Source organism: Apodemus sylvaticus, chromosome 16, assembly GCF_947179515.1.
Source record: "Apodemus sylvaticus chromosome 16, mApoSyl1.1, whole genome shotgun sequence".
Classification (NCBI taxonomy): domain Eukaryota; kingdom Metazoa; phylum Chordata; class Mammalia; order Rodentia; family Muridae; genus Apodemus; species Apodemus sylvaticus.
The window spans coordinates 67,902,721-67,908,720 of NC_067487.1; positions in this window are offsets into that span (position 1 = coordinate 67,902,721).

The window sequence follows — 6,000 nt, forward strand, 5'->3', positions numbered from 1 at the left end:
ATTTATTTATTATTATATCTAATTACATTGTAGCTATATTTAGACATACCAAAAGAGGGTGTCAGATCTCATTACGGATGGTTGTGAGCCACCATGTGGTTGCTGAGATTTGAACTCAAGACCTTCAGAAGAGCAGTCAATGCTCTTAACCACTAAGCCATCTCTCCAGCCCCTTAATTAACTCTTTAAGTTCTCCTTTTCAAACACTTCATTCCAGCCTATGGTTATAGCCTCCTCCCATTTGTGTTCTTTATCAGACTGACTTTTACCCAGCTGCCGAGGCAGTCTGTGAGCTGCTTCAGGTCCTAGAGTTCGAGCCCTTGGCTCAGTTTCTGCTTTTCACAGGGTGTGGTTTCTTCTCAGATGCCTCTTGCCAGCTGAGAGAGAGCCACTTTTTGTACATAGATCTGACTGCTCACTGTGATAGAATTGCTCAAAACCTAAGTGATCATTTCAGCATCTTATTCTAGCAATAATGGGCCAAGTTTTATTCTTTCCCATTTGTGTGGGATTCACATATCAGGAAGTAGTATGTATATTGCCAAAAGTGTAAGTAAAACCTTAAAACATGAGACATGTCTTAGGGAAAATAAATGCCCTTCCTACCCTACTTTAAGACAATTCTAGTACACTGGCTTTTTATCTATCAATAAATATCTTTTCTGCTAAAATGAGCTGTCATACTGTGAATTCCAACTCTGATTTCCGTATGTTGTTTTAAAGTACTGAACTTCCTAGAAGGGAATGAATATCTCTCACCGGAAGAGGAAGAAAGAACTTCAGTAGCATTTCAGTTTTTTAACAGTTCCTCTTTCCCAGTAGGCTCTCGAATTTGTGGGACGGTTTATGAATACCCTCTGATTTTAGAATCTGTGGGCGAAGACATCTGTCTCCGTTTTGAGTTTATTCCAGTGCCCTTCGCAGGAGATGGTAGTCTGCAATGGGTGTTCATAGATGTGTCATGGAATGGGTCGTTTTCAATGGAAAGTCATTCATGAGTAGGGAAAAGATGCAGAAAAGAGAGTTAAAGCCAGGTTTTATTTTCATTGACTTACATTAGATAATAGCAACTCCTTTTGGAGTATCGTATTTTTAATCACTTCAAATAAAGTAATAAGCAGAAATACTAGATAGATAGCTCCCCGGCAATAGAAATCCCACTAGCTTATAACAAAAGCATATTAGAAACTAAATAACCAGCAAAGACTAAAAGTAATAAGAAAAGAATGAAACAGTAGAAAACAATTTCTAGTGGATGCTAAAGTCTCATTTGACGTGCTCTAAGATTCAGCACATGTAGGCCGTCATGAACTCGAGTTGGCTTGTATAAAGTATCTCATTATTATTACCAGTCTTCATCTCAGTAGAAATGAGGTGGCCGAAAGGTCTTTTCAAATGAATGTCAATTAAAAAGGAAAAACACAAGAGTGGGAATATAGGTGTTTGGCTTCTCTGAGGCTAAGGCTTCCAGACAGAGTTACTCATCTGAGAGCATCCATGCTTGATACTTGTTTTTCCTCTTAAACAGGATGGTTGTGGAGGGAGAGAGATTGAAGAATTAGCCACAGGAAAATGGCTATAAAACAAGAGACTCTCCTGCTTTGCTTTTTATTGAAATCTCATTGCTGATTTTCCAAGTATTGTCAGAAAAGTAAATACAGTCCTAGGCTTGTAAAAGAAAACTCTGGAAGGTTTCCAGTCATGTCCTGTTGAGAGCCTGAATAGAATAGAGGAATTGATAATAATAGTCCCACAATCAGGAAATCAATGTGCAGTCTATTTGTATTTTTAACATTCGGGGGATATAGTACCTTTTAAAAATTATCTGGCTTAACTTTGTTTTGTTGGACATTTCCAGCAGTGGTCATATAGAGACCAGGCTGGGAAAGCATGCAGTCTTCAGGGAACTCCAGTAAAGAATGTGGAGGGAAGCTGCACCTGTGTCCTTACTTAGAATGGAATGCTGCGGAAGCTGATTGCCATGGTAACCAATAATCTTTTTCCTGAATGGGGAAACAGAACAACCATGAGGAAAATATTTTAAACGAGCTACCTCATTTTGTGACTCTTGGTGCCAGTAAGTATAAAAACAGCACCCGAGGCATTCAGAACAGGCATGCTTGTAAAAGGAAATTGCCTTCTTTCCAGAGAAATGAGGCTGAAGCTACTTATAATTGGTAAAGTCTCGGACATGCCTGGAGCTGACAGAAACATACCTAAAACCTCTGTTAATTATTTCTCCAGTATAACCGGTCAGAAAAATTCTCCACACTTGAAGATTTAAGCCATAACGTTTCACAAGTTATTTATAAGGCTCTGATGTATTTTAATCTGGTTCAGATCATCATTGCTCTAAAGATTACATGGAATTAGTATTCTCTACAGAAGCAGAACCAATATGATATATACACACAGATAGACAGATGAGAGACAGATGACAGATTTATTGTAAGATTTGGTGCTCACAGTCTATGGAAACTAAAAAGTCCCACTCTGCACATTGGAGAACCACAGAGTTGGCATAATGATTCATCTTTAGCTTAAAAGACCCAAGAACCAGAGTAGCCACAGTGCTATTCTTGGGCCAGATTTCGAACCCTGAGAACCTGTGATTCTGATATCTCAGGGCAGGGGATGATTATCCAGACTCCAGTGTAGAAAAACATCGTCTGTTGTCTTTTTGTTCTACTCAAGACTGTCCACAGATTAGATGGTGCCTGGTGAGGGTAGATATATTAGTAAGTCCTCTGGTTTAAATGTGAGTCTCTTTATATATGCCTTAGACATTCCTACCAATAAGGATTTACTGTTATCTGTGTGTCCTTTAACCCCACCGAGCTTACACCTAACTTGACCCTTATAACGTATTATTTTAATAATGAATTATTTTATCATATTTTACACTTGATAAAAATGTATTTTCCTATATTGATCAAGTATCTGTTGACATCACTTTGAAGAAAACCCAGACTCCATGTCTTACCCTAAGAGAACCACATGGTTATGGTCCCACTTTTCCTCTGTTAACTTAAATACTGTTTCCCAGTGTGCAGGTTAGTCAACGGCAAGAAATAGAAAGTCCAAATCATGGTGAGAAACTAGAAACATGAGTTTGCTTTTAGTTGTTTGTGTAGCAGGAGGTTTAGGGGTGGGTCATCCTGCAGGTGATTCTAAAGATCCAAGGTGTCACCAGTGTCCTTTCTATCACTACACCTTGTCTTCTAAATCTGGTTTGCTATCTCATATTTGTCAGATCATTATATTTCCAGACTTCCTATTCAGACAAAGAACATCTAAAGAAAGAAAAAGAGGAGGAGGCGATATGCATTTGCTCCTTTTCTCCTCCTCATCAGGGAAAACAGTCTTCTGTGCCGTCTCCCCCAGCTCTCTTTCATGTCTTCATAGTCAAGACTAGATTATATATCCATCCCTCTACACTGGGATAGGATTTTCATGGCTTGGTTAGATAAGCAGTAGTCCACCCCTGGATCAGTGTGTTGTAGCTGAGCAAACTTAGGTATCTTGCAGCACAGCAGAGGGATCAGTGCCTTTTGGATAAGCAAGCCACATGTTTATAAAAATACTTAAGACTAAACCAAACTAATGGTACCAAAACCCTGTCATCGGTTTTATGTGTTTGTGTATTAGATGTGTGGCATATGCACACAAGTGTATGCTGGGAGTGTGCATTTGTGTGTGTGAGTGGAGGCTGTCTCACTGAACCTGGGTGTGCATGTGTTGTGTGTGCAGGGAAGCTATCTCAGAACTTGAGTGTGTATTTGGGGCTGTCTATCTCGCGGAACCTGAAGCTCACCTTTTGTCTCATCGCCTCTCTCTGCCTCCCAGCACTGGGCACAGGCAGGACCAGCATCCTCGGCTTTTACGTGGCTCCTGGAAGTCTGTCCTGGACTCCCTGCGTTCACAGCAAGCACTCTTACCCACTGAGTCATCTCTCCAGTCTCACAGTGAAAAAAATCCAAAGATATTCTTCATGGAACTAAAAAGGCAGTCCCACATTTCATAAGGAAGCTCAAAAGACACCAAATAACCTAAGCAGGAAAAATATCAACATAGTAGGTATCAGAATGCTGAATTTTATGTTCTACTACAGAGCCATACTCATAAAAGGAGCACAGTGTTGGATCAAAAACAACACGTAGACCAGTGGAATAAAATAGGGGGCCCCAGAGTAAATCTACACAGTTACAGCCAACTCATTGTGGACAGAATTGCCAAAAACATACATTAATTGGACAAAAGACAGCCACCTTAACAAACAATTCTGGGAAAACTGGATATCCACTTGTAAAACAATGAAGCTATATTCCTATGTCTCACCTTGTATAAAAATAAATTCAGAAAGTGTTAAGGACCATAATGTAAGGCCTGAAACTGCAGCTGCCAGAGGAAGGCACGTCAGATACAGGCACAGCCGGGGGCTTGCCACAGAGCCTCTGACAGCTCAGGAAATAATAGCAATAATTGATAAATGGAATTGCATGAGCTTGAAACCCTGCACAGCAGGAAAACAGGGTGAAGAGGCAGCCTAGAGAGAAGATCTTTGCCCGCTGTCTGTCTCATCGGAACTTAACAGCTAGAATCTGCAAAGACCTATTGAAAAGTAGACAAAGAAACAAGTGGTCCAATCAGTGAATGGGCAAATGAAGAGACGCTCCTAAGCAGATGAAAACAGGCCTGGGAGATGGCTCAGTCAGTCAGAGCATACTGCAAAGCACGAGGGCCTGAGCTTAGACAGCCAGCATGCATGTATGTCCGGCGTGGCAGTGTGCCCCAATAATCCTAGCACTGGGAAGTGGAGATGAGGGTGTCGGAGACTCATTGGCCAGCTAGTCTATCCAACAGGTTAACTGAGTGGCCCGGCCTCAAACACAAATAAGGTTGGTGCTAGGGAGATGGCTTGGTGGTTAAGAACACTGACTGCTCTTCCAGAGGACTCGGGTTCAATTTCCAGTGCCCACATGGCAGCTTTCAATCATTTATAACTAACTAGTCCCAAAGGATCCAACCCTCTTTTGACCTCTGTAAACGTGTACATGAATATACATCCATTAAAAAATACTCATATGCATAAACTTAATAATTTTTAAACATGGGGAATGATAAAAGAAGATACTTTATGTCAATCTCTGCCCCCCACATTCGCATATATGGGCATGGACATCCAGAAACACGGGCAGCACATACAACACACGCAACACACACACCTAGCTCTCTGGAACCTTGCTCATCTTCAGAGCCCACCAAAAGACAATGTCTAGCACAAAGTGTGTGCTCATATTTAGCAAGTTGCTATAGGAACTCATTCTCTGCTACTTAGCAGAAACTAATTGTATCAGGTTCCTTGTCCATTTAGAGAAACAACATAATCTGAGTAACCCAACCATGGGTTTAGAATAGTGGTCATACATAGCTGAGAAAAATTAGGGAGGCTGAGGGCTCAGGAACCAGAAATTTTAAATTGGGTACTTTGAGGGGCATTTAATAAGGAAGGATATTACCCTTCACAAAGGTGGGATAGATTGGTAAAGGGAGAGAGGGCAGGCCCTCACCCAGCAAGATAGTCCACCCTTTCTATGCCTGAAAGGTCAGGAAAAGAGCAATGGCTGAAACCTAGACACAGAGAAGGCTGCCTGCGCAGCTGTGTCCTTTGCTAAAGGGATCCAGCCACCATACAGAGATCCTCACCCAGTCCTCCTCTGCTAGTGTTCTCTCTTAAAGCTGGCAGACAGGAAACCTCAGGGAGAACCTGTGGCTCTCATCTTAGGGTAAGGAAGAGTGAACCTGTAGGGATAGATAGAAGACAGTCCAAGTTACATTCCATTTGCCAGTCCTAAGATATCAGTTGTTTTTTAATTCAGCACCTGGGAAGACAAGCTCATCCAACCAGTAGGAATATAAATTGATATGCCTTTAAAGATAGGTAAAGTTTGACACAGCAGGTCTACTTCAAGAAATTTATTTTACAAACATATTTTCTTC